Source organism: Saccopteryx bilineata, chromosome 2, assembly GCF_036850765.1.
Source record: "Saccopteryx bilineata isolate mSacBil1 chromosome 2, mSacBil1_pri_phased_curated, whole genome shotgun sequence".
Lineage (NCBI taxonomy): Eukaryota > Metazoa > Chordata > Mammalia > Chiroptera > Emballonuridae > Saccopteryx > Saccopteryx bilineata.
In genome coordinates, this window is record NC_089491.1 from 102,453,964 (window position 1) to 102,475,122 (window position 21,159).

Here is a 21,159-nt window from a genome sequence, read left to right on the forward strand (position 1 = left end):
TTAAAAACACCTCTAAACAAGTCAACTAAAGGAGTCAATACCAAGTGTAGGACGCCCAAACCGGCACATCAAGTGGCCGGTGGGTCCCTAGGGGCCAAGGGAAAAGCAGCAGGGTGGCCGGGCACTGGGAGGACATATCCCCCCGGGTGGAGCTGGCACACCGTGGGTGCTGTTCACCACCCACCATGAGGAGTGCTGCTCACCTGTCCACTCAGCCTCACTACAAACACCGCATGTGTGTGCCTATGGCATACAAAGGGATGTGTCAACAAAGGTGACACCCTGGGGTTTGAGGACACAGGTGGATGTTCACACGAGAGATAAAGGGGCACTGGGCTCTCTTCAACTCATGTGCACACTCTTGCACATGCAAGAGTTCACAGACAGGCACACACATGCACATATGCAACACACGAGCACAGGGCACGCACACAGATAACACATACCTGCACGTATGCACACACGGGCATGCATGTGTGTGCAGAGTACACACACATAGACACATACACACGCACGCACACAAGCTGCACCCATGTGTGCCCCTAACGGGCAGTGTGGTGGTAAGTAGTGACAGTGGAAGGAGAAGGGCATGGCCCACTGGTAGCACCAGATTCCACACTGGTGGGGCAGCCTGACACACTGACCTTCCTTCAAAGACACCATTCATCCTGGTTCACTGATGGGACAACCAAGGCCCCTGGAAATAACCTGCTCAGGTCCAACAGCCCTGAGGGGTGAGAAGCCAGCACAGCCTTTCCCTTCTCCCCACACATGCTATCTACCCGGCCTCGGGCCGCCCCTGCAGCCCACGGTGCAAGGAGAGGCAGCAGGAAGACTTGGGAGTCAGTGAAGTCTCAGGGGGGGGGAGGGGATGAGGCCGTGTGGTCCGACCTCATCCACCAGCCGTCATTCCCCGGGGAGTCCTCTTCCCTCTCGCACCTCAGCTTTCCCGAGAAGGCCAGGGCTGCCAAGGAGAAGAGCTTGTTGCTACCAAGCCCCTCCCTCTGCCTATGACCTGCAGACACAAATGGTCCCCTCACCACCTCCCCAGCTCACTCACAGAAACCTTGCCCCACCCCTTCCACACCCTCAAACCCACCTCCAAATATCCAGGCTGCAGGCTCCAGTTTCCCCACAGGCCCGCCCATGAGCACCTTCAGTTAGTGGAGCCAAGACCATAATCATCTCCTCTCCTGTGGGGTCTCTCAGCCATGCCCAGAGCCCTGGTCTCCACCCAGCCTGGTTGACTCGAGGAGCCCCGCCCCTGCTGGGGCTCAGCGCTGTCCCTGGGGAATACATGCACCACAAGCCCACTGGCCTGCCCTCTTGAGAGGGACTCCCCTGCATCTAGTTGACCCTTTTGCAGCAAATACAGCACCATTGCCATCTACAGATAAAGGAACCAGAAATCAAAAACTCACCAAGAGACCAGCAAGAAGAGGGGTGCTCAGCCCTGACCGCTCAGCCCACCGGTAGCTCTCAGGACAGCAGAAGGGCCCGGCAGGCTGTGACTGTGGGTCTTGACATATTTATTGTGAAGGACATGTTTTTTGCTTCATTTTGCAAGTGAATCTACCCAGCCAACGTCAGTAGAACACAAATACGTGGTGATGACACGCAGCTAGGAGAGGGAGACTGCAGTCAGTGCCCCACTGCGAGCACATCCAGGGGCTCAGGAGCAGTGCAGAGAGGGAGCAGCTGAAATCAGAGGGCTGTCCACAGGGCTAAGACTATTCCTGTGCAGCTTTGACATTCAGGAACGCTTGAGGCACTGTGGGTGAGACAGGAAAACATAAGACTCCTGCTTCCTTGAAGGTTGGAGTCTAGGAAAGCGAAGACAGCATCTTAACTGCAGAAAGACTATGGAAGCCTCGTGACTCACTGCCCAAACAGAGCAGCACAGTTATCTGGTTGCCTTGCCTCCTGGGGGATGGCAACAGCCCAGGGGAGGAGGTCACTCCTGCCGGGGTCCCCGCAACTATTTGCACAAGACTCCACTTGTCCTGATGCTCACTGTTGCTGAATTTACAAGAAGGTCTTAATCTTACGGCAAAGGGCCCTCCCTTTTAATGACCACTCTTCAGAGGGCTCCGAGACATGACGGGTAACTGTGGAATTTACAGTTCAAGGGAAAATAGGTGTCCAAGTACAATGCTTTCGGCACACAGCGCATGAGTCAGTATGTCCCTCAGACACAGCACCCGCTGTTCTAAGCACCAGGTGAAAACGCGTCAGCACCTCCTCTCTTCTCGTGGATTATAAAGGACATGAGGGCATAGAAGCCCACTGTGTGCTTTCCGAAGACCAGAAATTGCATGTTTGCTCCTCAAAATGATGGATGCAATAAAAAAAGGCCCAGGGACTAGCCTCAGAGAGTTTGGTCACCAATCACCCAACACCACGTCTTTCTCATCCTGATCACACATAATGTCTATTTGCAACAGAAGGACCTGGGTTATTTTGCTCCAAGAACAGGACACAAGAAAAACATCTGGATTTTAATTCAATGCCTAGTAGAAGTGTGTCTGCCATCCATAAAGCAGAGTCTCTTCAATGGCTTTTTCTTGGTTTGGGACCTCATCACTAAGAGTCACTGAACACCACCTAAAGAGCACACCAGACCACGGCAGAGAGTGCAGTGGCTGTCCTGGGGCCAAAGCCAAACTCTGTACCCAATCACCTTGGTTTCCTGCATTGCAGCAGGGCTGGTTGTCTCTGCCAAGGTTCCTGAGTTTTCCTGAAGCTGGTTGCGCAGGCACAGCCTGCCGGGCATATGTCCCTGCACCCCTGGGGTCAAGACCCCTGCAGAGCCCACAGGCCAGAGGGAGCTGGCTGTCCTGGAACAGCCGGTGTCTGAACCAGAACCCATCACTGTGAGAAGAGTCACAGATACTCTAGGGCAGGGGTCAGGAACCTTTTTGGCTGAGAAAGCCATGAACACCACATATTTTAAAATGTAATTCCGTGAGAGCCATACAGCGACCCGTGTACGTTACGCATTATCCAATAAAAATTTGGTGCTGTCCCAGAGGACAGCTGTGATTGGCTCCAGCCACCCGCAACCATGAACATGAGTGGTAGGGAATGAATGGATTTTAATACATGAGAATGTTTTATATTTTTAACGTTATTTTGTTTTTATTAAAGATTTGTCTGCAAACCAGATGCAGCCATCAAAAGAGCCACATCTGGCTCCCGAGCCATAGGTTCCCGACTCCTGCTCCAGGGAATTGTTGGACCAGTAAACAAAAGGTCAGAGGCAGCCTAGGACTGCCCCTGGCATTGGGCAGCAGGCAGGAGGTGTCTCCAAACTGCTTTCCTTAAGTCACATTACTCATGTAAAAACTAAACCGAAATAAAGATAAACAAAAATAAAAATGAAAAAAGAGAAAGAGAAAAAGAAAACGAAAGAAGAAACAAAAAGAAAACTGTCTTCTCCCGTCCCGCATCTCACCATGGCTAGCGTGGTCCACTTCCTTGTCATCTTCCTCTACACGGAGACGTCCCTCGGTGTGTGTGTGTGTGTGTGTGTGTGTGTGCGTGTGTGTTACCTTCTCTACTTTCACATACTAGTATTGATATTAAGCTATGGATACCTTTTGACACCAATACACTATATTCTCTGATGTTAGTTTAAATGCCTGTGTAATGCCCCTTAATTTGGATATTTGCACATAACCTAATTTGTTTAGTAAACCCCAATTTTGGAACCTTGACCTCTTCCCCATTTGTTCACACCAAAACAACCCTTTAAACCACCCTCTCACTAATGAAACCAAACTCTGCCCTCCTGCTTTTATCCAGTCATTTGCTTTGTTTTGCTTATTTTTTGTTCATTCTTCTGAAATGATAATATCAAAATTAGATTGGTAACATCACATTAGGTAAGTAAATATCATATCTATGAGTTCCTCCAATACCTAAGCCACATGGCCGCACCCTTCTTACTGCACATTCACCAAGGCCTGCCAGGGCACCTCTCCGGCCCCCGCTGTCCCTCTTGGAACCCTTCCCAGGCTCTCTCTCTTCCTCTCCCCTACCCTCTAGGCCTCCCTGCCCCCTCGGATCTCAGACCTCCTCAGAAGCTTGTATCAGCCTACAGCTCTTTGAAGTAAAAATTTATGACCTCCGCTGAGAGCTGTCAGGACGCCCCTCCTGGTGTTCTGAGAGACAACTGGTGCCTTTTCTGATTGGGCGTCCATTTGGGGCTTCCTGGGCTGTGGGCTTGCGTGATCTCAGGTTTGCGTTCACCTTGTTCTGCTGATGAAGAATGTGGGGTCCCTGGGGGCTCATAGGCACCAGGAGAGCATGTTCTCCCCCCTTGCCTCACGGTGCCAGTGTAGTTCCCCAGGAACAAAACTGCGCCGGTTAGAAACATAAGAACGGTCAGCAGTGTGTCAAAGTTCCACACATGTAGTGAAGCCCTCACGGTTCTATCCATCGGACAAGTGGGAAGATGGCAAATTTTTATCTCAAAAGAACATTAATACATTCCCATCTTGGTTAAGTAATCTGCACTTATTTCTACCCCACCCTATAAAACTCAGGTATATACAGGGTTCTATGCGCACATATGCAGGTGCACACGCACGTACACGCACACTCAGACTCATCGTCCACCACAGCCATGGCCCTCATCCCCAGTCCCACGGGAATGTGCCTCATGTGGTGTGAACAATACTGCGCGGGCACCCCAATCTCGGGCACAACCCTGAGTCTCAGGAAATGACTCTGGGGGGGGCTAAGCACCACTGACACACTCTACAAGATGATGACTCAGAGAGAAGGAGCTAGAGGTTTCCTGGAGGAGGAAATGGGGTTGGCCTTGGGGAGGGGGAGTAGAGGGAGCCACCAGGTGCTGATGGAAAGGATACTGGCCCTGGGAACAGTGTTAGACGCTGGCCTAATAGAGGGGCCGCAGCTGGGGACCCCAGAGCCTAAGCGCCCACTGCAGACGGAGGGCTGGGTGGGACGGAGTCCTGCAGGTGTTTGAGCAGAACAGGCCAAGAAGGCGATGCTTCGGATCTTCAAAGTTGCGTTTGGTGATGTCCACATGAGCTGTCATAAATCACAGTCTGTGGAAGCATGTGAAAAATTATGATGTTAGCATCTGTTAACTTACGTCCTGTGAGAACAGAACCAGACGTATGCACAAGCATGCACACATGCATGTATACACACTAACATGCACACCACATGTGCACCCGTGCACCCAGCGTTACTGTTGACATGAGCAGGGCCTTGCTCTCCCTCCATCTTTGTTAGCACCCTTCACTGACCGAGGAGACTCTGGCCCAAGCAAATACCTTAATAATTCATATTGAGAACTTCCCAAAGGACCTATCAACCTTGGATGGAAACATCCACAGACAGATTGTACTTTAAGACAGAAACTTGTCTCCTTGCTGCACCACAGATCCCTGAATGGTACCTTTCCTAACTGAGACAACCTTAACATGCAAAATAGGTGTTAACTGACTGTTTATGTTATTGGTAAGACTTTCAGTGAGAAGTAGGCTGTCAGCAGCTAAGGTTTGTGGGAATCAGAAGGTATACACAGATTTTCAGTGGTGCAAGGGGTTGGCGCCCTCCACTCCCTGTGTTGTTCAAGGCTTCACTGTATATACATACAGATATATATTTTTTAAAGATTTTGTTTATTTTTCATTTTAGAGAGAAGAGAGCAAGAGAAAGAAGAGGGGGGAGGAGCAAGAAGCATCAACTCCCATATGTGCTTTGACCAGGCAAGCCCAGGCCATTTAAAAACAGCCACCTAAGCATCCCAGGTCAGTGCTTTGTCCATTGCGCCACCACAGGTCAGATATTTTCAGAAATTTCCTGGAAGGCTTTTGGAACAGCAAAATTTCAGGCTTCTCTTCCTGGTTGAACCTTTCTGATGTTACGTGAGCAAAGTCAGCCAGAGGACTTGGAGACACAAGGCAGACAGACTCAGAATTAGTACCACTCCACTACTGTCCTGGGCGGGGGTTGAGTGGCTAGAGGCAGTTTCCGGGCGCTGTGCTGGTGGGATGTCTCTCCATATGCTCCTTCCTCCTGGCTCTAAACTGCTTTCACTGCTCCTTCTCCACTTCTCCCTTCTCCTATCATTTGTGAAATACCAAAAGCTGAGCACAAAGAAGTGGTAAACCTTTTCCTCCATTTACATCTTCAGTCTCAGAAATTACCTCTAATAAATCACCAATGTGAACGAGTTGGTCAAAGGAAACTCCCTACGTGAGACTAGGCAGGCTGTTGGCATGGACTGTTAATAAGAATCACAGTGTCCGGAGTTTCAGGGTCTGGAGCCGGGTCCCCTGAAACAAACCAACAGCTCGTCGGTGTTCACACACGGCTTGGGAGGTACTACCCCCCTGGATGGCTGGTGGCAACGATTCTCCAACCCTAGAGGCTGTCTTCAGAGCCCACAGGGCCCCAAAGAGAACCAGTGGAGGAATGGGAACACCATTTCCAAACCACAGTGACGCACTCGCCGCATGCTTCTGGCAGCGTCTCCTCTCATCACAACGCCGGCCGTTTCAAAGCCTTTCATTTCACAGTGCATCTCACTCCTTCCTCTCTCACTTTCCTTCCCCGTGTCCTTAACTTTCCTTTGCGTATTCCTAGGGCAGTAAAACCCTAGCCAGATGCACGGGTCTGCCACAGAGAGGCACACAGCACCCGCTGAACTTCAGAAAATTCAGGCATCCCCCCACCCCACCCCCAGACAAAATGATTGTCTAGCTCCCTAGAGTCACCCTGACTTCCTGCTGACACTGAGGAGACTGTTTACATCTTCATCATTTTAAAAGGACAAATGCTGGGAACGTGGAGAAATTGGAACCCTGGTGGGAATGAAGGTTGATGCAGACACTGTGAAAAAAAGTGTGGAAGGTCCTCAAAATGTAAAAATAAAGCTGCCGTAGGATCCAGCCACTCCACTTCTGGGCATCTATCCAGAGGAAACAAAAACATTATCTGTGAGAGATATCTGCACCCCCATGTTCATTGCAGCATTGTTTGCAATGTCCAGACACGGAAACAACCGAAGGGGGGCGGGGAGAGGGAGAGAAAGAGTGTGTGTGTGTGTGCATCTATATGTGATATATAGACAGTGAAATATATATATATATTATTCGGCCATAAAAAGAAGTTCTGCCATTTGCAACAACACGGATGGACCTGGAGGACATCACGCTAAGGAAAATGAGCCAGAAGCAGTGAGTAGAGCAGAGCTCCCTCTGGGCTGGGAGGTGGGGGAGGGAGATGCTGGTCGGAGGGGACGTAGCTGCAGTCAGGCAGGGGGGGCAAGCCCACAGACCCAGCCCACGGCATGGTGACCATAGTAAGCAGCACTGTACTGAACGCAGTACGTTGGCTAAGAGAGTTCCAGGTGCTCATGGCACACACGGAAAATGGTAACTATGTGAGGAGATATGCTCGTTAGCTCGATTGTCATAATCATTTCACAGGTATATATGATCATCAAATCATTATGTGGTATACCTGAAATATATACAATTTTTTATTTAAAATTTTTTAAATTTCAAAAGTATTGATAAAATTAAAACAACAGTAGCTTATGTGAAGATTCCAGGGACATGGGTAGAAAGTCCAAATGTAAGATGAGAGTGTCACCTAAGATGTCCCAGAGATTACATCTGCACAGATGAGGCCCTGGCTAGTTAGCTGAGTCAGAGCATCATCCTGAAACGACAAGGTTACGGGTTTGATCCCCCGTCAAGGCACACACAGGAAGCAACCAATGAATGCACAACTGAATGGACAAGGAATGAATGCTTCCCTTCCTGCTCCCCCTTGCTCTCCTTCCTCTCTGTCTCTGGAAATCAATCAATATATAAAAAATCAAGCCCTAGCCAGATAGCTTGGTTGGTTGGAGAATCGTCTGAAGGCACAGAGGTTACTAGTTTGATCCTTAGTCAGGGCACATACAGTAACAGCTTGATGTTCCTGTCTCTCTGTCTCTCTCTCCCTTCCTCTCTCTAATTAATTAATTAATTAATTAAAACTACACAGATGGTGTTATCATCTGCCCTGCAGGGACCCCAGGTCATAGGTAGGTGTAGGTAAACAGGAAAGGTAGGCTCTTTATCTCTTAGAAGTGATGCCACACATCTGGGCCTCTGCCCCCATGGGCAGGGTGGGGGCAGTGGGGAGGAACAAGGCAACTTAATTCATACCATCCAGGAGATACCCCTCCCAGAGGGACCAAAAATGGCCACACACTCTACCGCAGGGCAGGGAAAGGAACGGATAATATCAATGGGCAGGTCTCTGACTCACCAGCCATGGATAGAGGTGGCCCGAGGTGATGGTCTGTGAGGGGCCCACCTGAGACCACCGCTGCCTAGAGAAGCTTGGAGACCCATGGAGCAAAGGCCCCAGGGACTTCCTGACATGGGGTGAGGGTGGGGGCTAGGGGAGCTCTGAGACAGCCACACAGGGCATGTCTGGGCAGTGAAATCAGCAGGATCAGGAGAAATAATAAATGGCTGCTGGTGTCGCCAGGTGCCTAGGCCTGCTTGTCACACAAAGGAAGACTGGACAAAGTGCAGTCCGGGGTTTGAGCTCAGCTGGCCTTTCCAGGTCTCTCAAGCAGACCTGCTTTCTCAGAGCAGCTTCTAGCTGTGGCAGTCAGGCGGGGGGAGGGGGCTGGGGGCCCCAGTGTCCAACGGTCTGTTCTCTCCACTCGGTCAGGTCCAGGGCCTTCTGGGCAGCCTGAGATCTTCTCGGCCACGAAGCAGCCCATTAGCCCCATCACACCCCTGCTTCATCCCACAGCCTTCCATTCCTCTGATGCAACTTCCCAAGGGCTCTGGGCATCCCGAGAACGCTAGCCAGGGATGGCGCTCGCTGAAAACCTCCCAAACAGCTGCCCAGTCAGCGGGTTGGTCTCTGTTCCTCAGCCCGGTCTCCAGCCCAGGGCCTGTTGTTCAGGACAGTCATGACCCAGTCTGGGGCAGCTGCAGCAGGACCTCTTAATGACCTTGCCCTTACGTGTCGGGCCCAGGCTGAGCCAGACAGCTGGACAGCAAGGTGGACAACTGGACAGCAGGGTGGGCATCCTCTGGGCATGCTCTCTGTGTCTCTGTCTTCCCGTCTTTGTCTCTCTCTCTCTTTATTTCTGTCTGTCTCCCTGTCTTTGTCTTTTCTCTCTCTCTCTCTCTCTCTCTCTCTCTCTCTCTCTCTCTCTCTCCTCTTTTTATGGGAAAACAAATGGCTGCTAGGCAACCCAGCCACCATGGAACACAAGGAGGGGGGACCTAGTTAACAGGCCCTGCTTGGAGCCTTCCTCCCTGACCTTAAGTTAGGCGGTGGTAAAAATCCCTAGGTGGCTATGCCAACTCCCTCCCTAGAGCAGGTTTTTCCATAGGCATCTGTAAGGCCAGTAGTCGCGGCCATGCACATGCAGGTTCTCATGAGATTCGGGCAGATAGTAAAGAAACAGTGGAGCCAAAGAATGCTGGGCCATTCCTTTATTAAAGTCTTGCACTGGTTGACAAGCAAACACACAGAGCTCCTGTAGGCCCAGTAGTCACGGCCATCCCAGCCAAGCACGTGCAAGTTCACATTAGATTCGGACAGATGGTAAAGAAACAGCGGAGCCAAAAACTGGTGGGCCATTCCTTTATTCTAACCTCGCAACCTGCCAGAGAGTAAAAACACACAGGGCACCAAAACCCACTCACATGGTCTCTGATTCCACAACCAGGAGAATCTTTTCTGGTTTTTCCTAGACTCAAAGGCCCCCACCAGTCTTATTCACCTCTGGTTCCCCATCTGCACATCTTCTCCCTCCTCATCTCTGCACAAACTCTGCAAAAACCTGGCTTCTTCTTCAGCACCCTGCCATTGTGGCTGCATTCTCTGCAAAAATGGCTTCCTTCCTCCTTCTTCTCCTCCTTTCTCTTAAAACCTTTTGGCGCAAAAACCCCTCCTCCAACACACATTAGCATAACAAAGCCCCTTCCCAAGCAGGAAGGTAATTAGCACTTTCACCTGGCAGTGCCATTCACGTGGGCAGCGGCCAATTTTAACAATAAAAGTGAGCAAACCCGGAAAATACAGATTTTACAAACTCATTTGCCCAAAGGCTCCCAAAGCTCTGATGCATTCTCTGGTTCTACAACCAGGAGAATCTTCTCCGGTTTCTCCTAGAATCAAAGGCCCCACCAGTCTCAGCGGAGCTCGCAAACTTTCTCCTCTCTGCACAAACTGGCTTCTCCCTCAGCACTCCACCATCTTGGCTACTTCTCTCCTCCACGTGGCCTTTCTCTGCTCTCCTTTCTCTGCTCTCTCCTCTAATGCTAATCTCGGGAACCGAGAGAGCAAGCTCCCGGTCCTGCCGCAAAGTGCGGCAACGCCCATGTACAGTACTACTTCCGGTGACGCAGGATGCACGCCCTGGCCTCACGGCTCCGGAAGCGCGTCATATCACTTGTTACGGCTAGCAGTGACAAATATGGAACCGGACATTGACCATCTCATTAGCCAAAATCAGGCCCATAGTTCCCATTGAAATACTGATCAGTTTGTTGATTTAAATTTACTTGTTATTTTAAATATTGTATTTGTTCCCTTTTTGTTTTTTTTTTTACTTTAAAATAAGATATGTGCAGTGTGCATAGGGATTTGTTCATAGTTTTTTTTTATAGTCCGGCCCTCCAATGGTCTGAGGGACAGTGAACTGGCCCCCTGTGTAAAACGTTTGGGGACCCCTGCTTTAACCCAATATACAAACAAGGAAGTCTCTGATACAATGTCACTTATCTGAGGCATAATGGGATTCCTCATGAGAGTGCACCACCCACATCGTGCAATCAGTCAAGGGTGTGGGGAAAAGCTTCGTCTTAAAACTAAGCCTTAGGCTATAATGACCCGGCCTGCTTACAGCCTGTCCCCCACCACACCCAATGCAAACTATAAGCGAGCAAATAGATATATCATATTTAAAAACTTATTTGACCAACACGTCCCCTTCTCCAGGCACCCCTAAAACACCCTTCTCAGACGTGCCATAAACCTGCTGACGAAGAGATAGGTGGTGAGATTCCAGCACAGGCACCCACTGAAAAAAAACCTGAGCCCCCAGGACGTAAGCTCCTTGCAGTGGGGTGGTGGCAGCCCTTCCCAGGTCACCCTATACCCCCTGCTGCTACAAAGCTGGACCCCCTAGTGAGACCCAGGGCTGCTTCCTGGGCAGGCTCTGGCGAGGGTTTCTCAGCCCCCTCAGTGCTGAGTGGAGGAGGACAAAGAGAAACATCCCAGGTGAGGGGATCTCGCCCTGGGAAACCAGGAAGAACAAGTCCCAGAGGCACAGGCAGCAGACCCTCCAGAAGGCAGCCCAGCCTTGGGCTCCTCATGGGCACCCTTCAGACACCTGGTTCCCAAACAGCATGTGCCTTTGGCTATGAGGATGGGGCAGGGCAGGAAGCAGAAGGGACAGAATTCTAACCCGGGCTGACTGCCGTTCCACACAACTAAATGAAAGCCAGAGCTGGTCATTGCACAATGAAAATAAATGTGTAAACATTCAAATGAGTTAGCACCCCTCCCCCCTCTCCAAATGTGCTTTTCACAAACCGCAGATGCATTCATTTTCTGCTCGGAAGCAGAAGCAGTCCATCACGGCACGTGGACATTAGCAAAGGAACAACACTGTGTGGCTGCAGCACAGGGACCTTCTTTGCTGCCAGGACTAGTGGGGGTGGGGGTCAGCAAGGATCCCTCTCCTGTGCAAAATGGGGGTCCCTGGGACAGGTGCACAAGGAAGCCCACCCACTGTCTGTCCTGGGTGTGCATTGAGATCATTGCTCCCCGTCTCTGCCTTGAACTGGATTTGTTCCAGAGCAACCTCAGACACATTCCATGTCTCTGTCGTGAATACAGCTGCTACAGCACCCTCGGGAAAGACCATGGGTGTGTTTGGCCGCTGCCACTTCCTGCTCAGCTTCTCTCCTCTAGGAAGATGGGGCAGCCTCTCCGGCCTAAGGCCATTAGCATATACCCACGGGGTGCTTTGCAAACCACTCAAGGAGAAAGGAAACAGCTTCCTGCCACTCTGGAGCAACTCAACGCTGCCCGTTCTCAGGAAGTGCTTTCTCAAGAGCAGGGTTTTCCTCGGCATTTCAGGTGCACAGGCATCTGTCGCCTTTGAAGCCTTTGGAAGGTCATATTGGTATACTTCAATTTTCTCTCTGAGCTAAGAATATTTGTACCTGAAGAGGAAAGGGCTGCGGACAGGAAGGTTCTTTATGAAATGTTATTCCATTAGAGGGAAAGAATGTTTAAAGGGTGCAGAATTTAATCCTGCTCGTGTCTCACCAGTCGCTTCAGTGTTACTACAGGTATCAGAGAAAACTGATTATCCCAGCTCTCCGCTCTCTGTGAAGAGTCCCCGTACAGAACCAGCCATACCCCGAGCACATTAGGCCTGGCAGAAGTATGCACATTTTCCTTTTTTGGGCTACATGATTTACAGCGAGCTCCCAGAATGTGATGGTTTGAACAGATTGCGACAACAGATGGGGGGGGGGGGCGATCACCATCTGATCTTGACGTGATGTGAGAAATAGACATTGATGAAGAATCATTCCAGAAACCGCATACAGCTGGAGAAGGCCGTGTGAGAACAGGTTCACACAGGCCGGGGAACGCTTCACCACAGAATGAGGGAGACCGTGAATGGGCCCAGGAAAGGAATTCCAAAGTAGAAAAAGGAACTATTTCCGGGCGTGCTGCCTCTCTAGGAAGTTGTGTGCTAATTGCCAGCCTTTCACGTCCTGATATCACCCAAGTTTTCCAGAGAGCCGGAGCTGGGCCTATCAACCACGTCCATAACGTTTAATACCGGTTTAATACCGGCCTGGAGAATGCGTAGAGTGCCTCAGGGCACACACATCTGCCACAACGACATTACAATGGTATCTCAATGCAGGGAACAATTAAACACCAAAATCCATGCTACAGTTACTTCTGAGAAAGGAAGGTGGGCCGAGGCTGGAAAGGGGACTGTTTGGCCAGGGGCTGCAATTGTGGCCATTCACATGCAGGTTTTCATTAAATTCAGGAAGACAGTAAAGAAACGGGGAATTGGAGGATGGTGGGCCATTCTGTTCATTGGTGTCTCACCAAGACAGGCAAGCCACAAGAAAAGCCAAAGGAAAAGCAGAAAACCTGCTTTTTCTGTGGAAGGAAAGGGATCAGGGAGGAGAGAGAAAAGAAATCTCCTGCACCTCTCAGTGGTGGGGGCAGAATCTCTCTTCCAGTAAACATTAGCAAGACAACCGCCCCTTCCAATCAGGAAGGCGACCTGCAACCTCACAGACCACTGTATCTGGCGTTGCCCAGCCCCCAATGCACTATAAGTGAGCAAACATATTTACAGACTTATTTGACCCACAGGGACCACAGAAGGGACTTCACTGTGCTGACAGCCTTCGGTCCTTCGGGTGGGTAACTCGCTATATCCTTTTCCAATACTTTTCGTATGCTTTATATATTTCATGGCAAGATGTATATGTTTCTTTGAATGGATTTTATCCCGGCGTGTGGTCCACCTAAGTGCTCAGTTAAAACAATAGCGTCACACAGAGCACAGATTAATAGTTACCAGAGGGGGTGGGCTTGGGGGCTGAGTGAGAAAGGTGAAGGGATTGAGAAGTATAGATTGGTTGTTACAGAGTAGTCATAGGAACGTAAAATACAGCATAGGGAATATAGTCAATAATGTTGAAATAACCATGTAGGGCGCCATGTGGGTACTGGAAATGCCCAGGGAAACACTTTTTAAAATATAGGATTGTCTAATCACTATGCTGGACACCTGAAACTAATACAAAATAATATTGAATATCAACTGTAATTGAAAAAAAAAAGTGTCATCATGTTAGCATGGGTAGCTAGATATTAATAAAAGGAGGGAGCAAAGGGAATCAGACATTATTACAGCATAATCAACTAGGGAGCATAATCTTGCTTCAATAGGAAGTTACAGCTTCAAACACCCCAGGGTTTCTTAGCATTGCCGGCCAAGAGGATTAACGTCACCCCCCCCCGCTCCCCCCCCCTCCCCTTCCCCGTGAAGGGAGGAAGGGCCAGTTTCCAGCTTTTCAATCTCCCCAGGGTACAACCGGTCCATTGGCCCAGGCTATGGGGAGAGGAACGAACAACAGGATAGAGTTCTCTGCTGGACGCTCACCCAGTAGAAGCCAAGATGGTACTGGGGGAGGTGTTTCCGCTATGAGGCATGGACAGTGCGAGCCAAGCCAGCAGCCACAAGGCCTGTCAGTCTGGCCTGGGAAAAGGGTCTGATTGGATGAGGGACACAGAACCCGGAAGATCTAGAAAATGGATTGGTTAGAGGGAGGACCAGCAGAAGCCCACAAGAGATTGAGAACTTGATTGGTTAGTTTGAAGGATGCCTAGTTCTTCCCAAAGCAATGCGATCACCCTAACAAAGAGTTAGCTCTCTGTCTGTCTCTCTTTCTCTCTGTCTCGTTTGGTAACACACACTCTCCCTATTTCTTCTCCAAGTAGTCATGCAGCTCTAGCAGCCGCTCAGGCCAGCAACCACATGGACTCCCAAGTACAGGCTCTGTGTGGGGGCTGGGGCACAGCAACACAGTGCCGACCAGAGCACAGCCGGGAACACAGATTATGCCAGCCGGACAAGGACAAGAGCTGGACTGAACTGAGCTTTGATAGGAACTGAACCATGGCACAGAAATTTTGGACACTGGTCTTCATATTGGCCTGGTAAGACGAGACTGAACTTCCTCCATGGCAGAACAGACTGAGATGAGATCATAGGAACCTGCTAGCAGCCTTCCGTTTCAACTCCATTAAAACCTGCCCAAGCCACTGTCCCCCACACATGAGCCCCCTGGAATGCTTTTCTCACGACTCTGTGAAAGAGTGCCACTTCTACCAGCAACAACTTGTTGTCATTAGCTGTCTAGGTTTAAGTGATGGTCCCGGTGATGTAAATAAACGAATGGGAGGAGCCTCCTAAAATCTTGCAGAATCTTCGGAAAGCTTGTAGATCCAGAATCCTAATGGAAGGAGCGGAGACAGAGCCCAGAGGAAAAGGAAAGGAGCCCCCTGTGCCAGGGCCACATGTGACTAAGGCCTGGGGAGTAAGATGCTTCTCTGGACTTGTAAGAGCTTGGAGCCCGAGACTCATGTTTTCAAAGTATGATGGAAAGTTGCAACTAAGTCAACAAAGTGCAGTTTCACCTGGCAGGCAAATACTTTGAGTCATTAAGGACTGTTAGTTACATTTAATTTACTTAATTATAAACACAACAGACATGAGACCATCCATATTATGTCTAAAGAAGACATGGAAACCAGGAACATAAATGGAAGTATCTCTGTAAACATGACTTTAACCCTGTTAGGTGATTGAATTGCTCTGGTGTGGGGCCAGTGTTGGGACCAGCGTGGCCCCATTTTGGACATGGAACTATGTGTAGTGAGGTCCATGATCTCCCTCTCACTCATGCAAGCCAGGAGACAAGCCCTGGGAAGTGCAGATGGGTGTGACAGGGCAGGAGTGAAGTGGGAACATGCTGAAACCCAGAGAAGGACTGACCCACATCCTGCCCACTCACCCCTAACCAGCCAGCCTCCACGATGTGGGTCATACCAGAGTGAATTATGCACCTGGCCCAAGGAATGGAGAAGCTGAGAGGGGTTCGTACCAAGGCACTGGTCACTGCCCCTGGGAGGTGAAACCAGCAAGTTCTAGTGAGCTGCCACAGTGTCTAGTGGCCCTGTCCCCACCCCTTCAAGCATGCAACCTCTCTGTGCTTTATTCTGTCTTCAAAATAGCGTGGCCCATGCTAACCTCTCACTACATGGATAAACTTAGCTAAGGGGACTCCATAGTCACCCCCACGTCACCCCATCCCACAGTCTACTGGAGCCCAGCCAAAGAGCCACTCCGCATACTTAACACCACACCTATAGCCCAGACCTATAAGATTCCCCCACATAAATTAGCTCCCGGAGGCTCTCCCCATGGGAAAAACAGACGTTACGCACAAAGGAAAAGAAAAGCCAGGCTGACCACCGAAATCAGTTAGCCCAGGTTTCATTCTTACAAATAAACAACCAAGGCTTTCTGGACACCTGGAAAAAAAACCCCAAAACGGGAAACTTGCCAACCACGGAGAAATCCTGATAACTCGAGAAACAGTAGGGAATGTCATAAATTCTTCCTAGCTTCCCCAGACACTGAAGAAGGTTTTGAAACCACACACACACACACACACACACACAACACACTGATACTGGAAAGACTAATTATGGAGGGGAAGTATAGTGGTGCCTGCAATCAGACATGCCTTTTTAAATGAGGCTGGAGGATGGACACATGATACAGCAAGGGTGGTAATGTGCGAATGGAGCCTGTGACAGTGTTCACGTGTTCCCCGTTCAATTCTTGCAGCTCTTCTGTCTGGAAGTTTTCATGTGAACATGTTGGAGGGAAGGAATGAGAAATCAGGGAAAGGGGAGAAGAGATGACAGTTGCTGATAGATGTCGTCATGACATTTTTTTCAGTTGGTATCACCCATCCATTATGAATTATTGCAATGGTTGCCTACATGGCGTCAAACACTGAGCCTGAGTGTTAACTGTCCCACTCACTGTAGAAGGCTGACTGTGAATGAGACAAGAAACAAACTCCCTCGGACATCCTGCCCCTGGGCTCCCACTGCTCCACCTTCTTTTATTCTCCCAGCTACTTGACCCTGGGTTATTACATTTTTACTTTTCCGTATTATAATTTATCCATCTAAAAAGCAGAACAGCTGGAAAGAGCACGTTCATGATCATAAATCTGCCTTTCCTCACAGAACGAGTGACAGGCGGGAGCCTCCAGGGGAAGGAAATGTCATCCTGGGCCACCTACTGGGGTTGGGAGAACACTCGCTGGAGGCCAGGACATACTCTGTCCTCGCCCTTCATCGATGCCTCACAGTTGCACTGTGGCATTGCTATTTTTCTTTTAATTTCCTGCAATTTCTATCACTTTTTCCTTCTGTGCACATGCCTCCACTGGAGTAAAGATTTTTTCACTGGTTCAGTGCTGCCCCTCCTTCCTCATGACCCCGTTTCTCCCTGCGCCTCCGGGCCGCTGCTTTCCACCCGCTGTCCTCCTGCCAGCCTTGCTCTCCTGGGTTGGGTCCCCTTTACTTAGCCAACTCCATCGTTTTGTTTTGTTTTTTTTTAACAGAGACAGAGAGAGAGTCAGAGAGAGGGACAGATAGGGACAGACAGACAGGAACAGAGAGAGATGAGAAGCATCAATCATTAGTTTTTCATTGCGACACCTTAGTTGTTCATTGATTGCTTTCTCATATGTGCCTTGACTGTGGGGCTACAGCAGACCGAGTAACCCCTTGCTCGAGCCAGCGACCTTGGGTCCAAGCTGGTGAGCTTTATTCAAACCAGATGAGCCCACGCTCAAGCTGGTGACCTTGGGGTCTCGAACCTGGGTCCTCCGCATCCCAGTCCGATGCTCTATCCACTGTGCCACCACCTGGTCAGGCCCAGCTCCCTTGTTTTGATGGAGCACCACCTCCCCGACACACATGCACAATGAGCCCTGATAAAAGACATGTGGTCAGAGCAGAGCATGAGGTTGGATGTCTGAAAGGCCTTGCTTGCTTCCTTCTCTGGTAGCTTCATTGGTGGTTATCTGATTCTCAAAACTTGACCCATTAGCTGTTTTTTCTCTGGAACTGGTTGGGATCTTCTGTCTTCCCTGGTTATGCCTAAGTGTGGTTTTCTTCTTGTTGTTGTTGTTTTACTCTAGGGAAACATCATGGATAATTTCTTTAATAATTTCCTTTCCTCTGATTTTTCTTTTGTAACTCCTGTTATTTCAATGTTGGTCTTCATGAAATGATTCTCTAATTTTCCTATTTTTGAAATATAGCAGGGAACAAGAGAGGTGTTGGGCAGGTGGGTGTTAAGTCATCGCTCATCCCAAGTACCCATTACCTACCATCCAATGCTGACAAACCAGGAAACAGATGTATAGAAGCTTCCATTAGAGCTATGAAGGTAATTAGAATCCTAAAATGGTTTCTCTGGGGCTTGGAATAAGAGGCAGGGTGAGATTTTTTTTTGTTAATGTACTTCTGTGTTGTTGGTTAAATTGTTTCTTACTTTGTGCACATGTTACTTTGTATAGTGGTTTACAATGATTTTTAAAAGAGTGAAGTAGGGCTGTGTGTACACACTGAAGGGAGTCCCTGAATGGGTTACAGAATAAAATTTAATTTCCAGCCCCACCTTAAAAAAATATGGTTTTGGCCTGACCTGTGGTGGCGCAGTGGGATAAAGCGTCGACCTGGAACACTGAGGTCGCCGGTTCGAAACCTTGGGCTTGCCTGGTCAAGGCACATATGGGAGTTGATGCTTCCTGCTCCTCCCCCTTCTCTCTCTCTCTGTCTCTCTCTCTCACTCCTCTCTCTCTAAAAAAAAAAAAAATCAATAAATAAAATATTAAAAAAAATATATGGTTTAAATCTTCTTGAATTTGTTGAGGCTATCCTTGTGGTTCAACATACAGTCTATCATTGAGAATCTTCCATGTGCCCTGGAAAAGAATGCATAATCTGATGTCTGGGATGAAATGTTCTGTAAATGTCAATTATGTCTATTTGGTCTAGTGGGTCATTTAGGCTGATCTCTCTTTATCGACTTTCTATTTGGATGATCTGTCTAAAGCTGTCAATGTTCTGCTGAGATGTCCAACTATGACTGTGTTTTTGTATTTTTCTTGTTTTAGTTCTGTTAGCAGATGTGTTATATATTTTGGTGCTCCCTGATTCAGTGCATACATATTGAGTGTTATGTCTTCTTCATACAGTGTCCCCTTAACCATTATGAAATGTTCATCTTTGTCTCTTGTTACCTTTGTTGTCTTGAAATCAGTGGTGTCAAATGTAAGTATGGCTACACCTGCTTTTTGAATGAAATTAAAGAAGGGGAGTAAAGAAGGACAAATATATAGTGGCAAGAAGTGATTTGACTTTGGGTGATGGGCACACAATACCATCAATAGTTCAAATGCTATAGAGATGTTTACCTGAAATCTATGTATTCTTATAGATTCAATGTCACTGCATTAAATTTAATTTCTAAATAAAAATATTTTAAAAACCAAAATAATGTATATGTGTATGTGTATGTGTATGTGTGTGTGTGTGTGTGTATATATATATATATATATAGAGAGAGAGAGAGAGAGAGAGAGAAATTTATAACAGACCTTTTACAAGAGAACATGCACACTTGCATGTTTGTTTGCAGGAAGCAAAGCCTAGAAGAAAGAACATTAATATTGTCCAGAAAAGTGGGGGAGGAAAGAGGATTGTCATTTCTTGTTTTGTTTACTTTTGTACTTCTGTTTAGTTTGACAATATTTTTATATTTTTAATTCAGAGAGAGGAGGGAAAGCAGACAGATTCCCACATGCACCTTAACAGGGATCCATCCGAAAAGCCCACTAGGGGGTGATGCTCTGCCCATTTGGGGTGTTGCTCTGTTGCTCAGCAACCAAGCTCTTTTCAGTGCCTGAGGCAGAGGCCATGAAACCTTCTTCAGCACCTGGGCCAACTTGCTCCAATTGAGCCCTGGCTGCAGGAGGAGAAAAGAAAGAGAGAGAGAGAGAGAGAGAGAGAGAAGTGAGAGGGAAAGGGATGGAGAAGCAGATAGGTACTTTTCCTGTGTGCCCTGACTGGGAATTGAACCCAGGATAGCCACATGCCAGACCAATGGTCAGAGCTAGTTTGACTACTTTTGATATTCTTTTTTTTTTCATGCCATTAATTTATTTACAAACACATCTAGTATATTGAATTCAACAGTTTAATTCATGTTTCAAAGAGACTGCATTTCTTAAAATGACTCTCTTCTTATCTGTTTCATGAATTAACAAAAACATCCTTACTTTTTAAGCAGTTGGTATCTTACTATGAAGAGAGCTGCAGCAAATCCAGACCCAAAGAACAGTGTCATCATGGCTGGTAACCGCCACTTATTTCCCACTGAAAATGGCAAATTCTTCCCTGGGCCCTCCTCATAGTGGCTCCTACGGACCACAGAGGTTGTGAACCTCTGAATGCCCTGTCTCAACATTGTGCTGTTGGAAGCCTTGCAAAAAAAGGGCGCTATCACACCAACTCCTTTTTGCATGACCTACTTTTGATATTATTGCATAATAATTTTAAAACACCACAGATGTAGCTCTGCATCATCGAGGGCTTTCTGCTGAAACCAAGGTTTCCACCAGTATCTCCTTCTAAATGTTTTACTTACTCTTGTATTTTGCCTCAATGATTAAAAAAAAAATTCACCGTACTTTTCGTTAAAACTCAATCTTTGCAACATACCCCCTCAAAATGATTTAGGCTCTGTGGAATAAAATACCAGTTGTGTGCTTAGCAAGCCGGCACGCACTGCTGGCGTTGGTGGAGGTGGGCGGCAGGGTTGTCCTGCTTCCCGCAGGGATGGAGACAGCCCGTGGGTGAGCCAGGAGGTGGTGGGGCTCGTGGTTTTATTATGCTTAGACAACGGCCTGACTTAAAAAGACTTTTTATTTCTGCTAGCCACTGCAGAACTCGTAGAGAAGAATCTTTCTCCTCTCCAAATTGGACCACAAGAGGTAGGTCACACCATCTGCGGCCATGTGGTGCTCATATTCAAAGCCCCTGTTTCTTCTGTCCTGCCAGGAAACGAACAACACAGTGTACTCAGGGTTCAGCCAGTGCCTCCATCCCATGTGACAAAGGGTCTTCAACGAAGGGAAAGGCAGGTGCAGAGACTCTTGATGATGCTCTAAGAAGGAAGTTGTCTCATCGCTGGTGGGCCTGAGTAACTAAAATCATGGTCAGAGACAGAACCACAGGACAGCAATAAGGGCAATGAGGCCTTCAACTTTTCTCTTAGAAGAATCCAATTCTGGATCACAGAGTTCTCTGTCCCGAGTCCAGCCAGCAGGCAAACTGGCAGCTGAGATGGGCAGGTAGCTGAGGGCTATGGTTGCTGCTACACATGGCTTACCCACACATGGTCTGATCATTGTCCATGTTTGCATAAAACCTTCTGGCATGGCTACTTGT

General features: G+C 48.5%; 1 pseudogene; it reads right to left on the minus strand.

Moving 5' to 3' along the window:
* Nucleotides 1-19,984: 19,984 nt before the first annotated feature.
* On the minus strand, nt 19,985-20,176 carry LOC136322903 (cytochrome c oxidase subunit 7C, mitochondrial pseudogene; annotated as a pseudogene).
* Between the last annotated feature and the right edge of the window lie 983 nt (nt 20,177-21,159).